Source organism: Sinocyclocheilus rhinocerous, unplaced genomic scaffold, assembly GCF_001515625.1.
Source record: "Sinocyclocheilus rhinocerous isolate Xijiao unplaced genomic scaffold, SAMN03320098_v1.1 scaffold1821, whole genome shotgun sequence".
NCBI lineage: Eukaryota > Metazoa > Chordata > Actinopteri > Cypriniformes > Cyprinidae > Sinocyclocheilus > Sinocyclocheilus rhinocerous.
In genome coordinates, this window is record NW_015636262.1 from 241,441 (window position 1) to 242,468 (window position 1,028).

Genomic DNA, 1,028 nt, shown 5'->3' on the forward strand with positions numbered 1-1,028 from the left:
AACTGTACATACAATTTATTTATTTTTCGATTTATTTTTCAATATTTGTCTATTTATATTTACATATGTATTTTTTTTTTTTATTCTCATCTTATTTTTTATTGTCTGTGTGTTGTTGTTGTCTCTGTGTACTGGAAGCTTATGTCACTAAAACAAATTCCTTGTATGCGCAAGCATACTTGGCAATAAAGCTCTTTCTGATTCTGATTCCTTCTCTTTTCTGTCTCGTCCTGTCCCCTTCTCCCTTTCCTTTCCTTTCCTTCTCTGTCTCATCCTGTCTCCTTCTCCCTTTCCTTTCCTTTCCTTTCCTTTCCTTTCCTTTCATTCTCTTCTCTGTCTCATCCTGTCCCCTTCTCCCTTTCCTTTCCTTTCCTTTCCTTTCCTTTCCTTTCCTGTCCCTTCCTTTCCTTTCCTTTCCTTTCCTTTCCTTTCCTTTCCATCTCACCCCATCCCCTTCTCCCTTTCCTTTCCTTTCCTTTCCTTTTCTGTCTCGATCTGTCCCCTTCTCCCTTTCCTTTCCTTTCCTTTCCTTTTCTTTTCCATCCCATCCCATCTCATCTCATCCCATCCCCTTCTCCCATGCCTTTCGTTTCGTTTCGTTTCCTTTCCTTTCCTTTCCTTTCTTTCCTTTCCTTTCCTTTCCTTTCCTTTCCTTTCCTTTCCTTTCCTTTCCTTCTCTTTTCTGTCTCGTCCTGTCCCCTTCTCCCTTTCCTTTCCTTTTCTTTTTCACGAGACGCAAAATACATACCAATAAGTACATATCACTGCAGTTTCCAAAATAAATGAACACTAGAGGCAGTAAAACTCTGACACCTTTTATTCCTTTTCAAACTAATTTAGAGTTTCGATTAATAAAGCGTAATTTTTGCACAATTATTTGAAGAACATTATGTTATGACTTCAAAACAATTTTAATATGCTGGGATATTTGAAAACTGATGCTTTTGAATGTTAGCATCGCACATATCCAGCTTCATATCTATGGGTTTTCATAGACAGTAGGTTTGTTCAGTAGCTCACGGAGAACG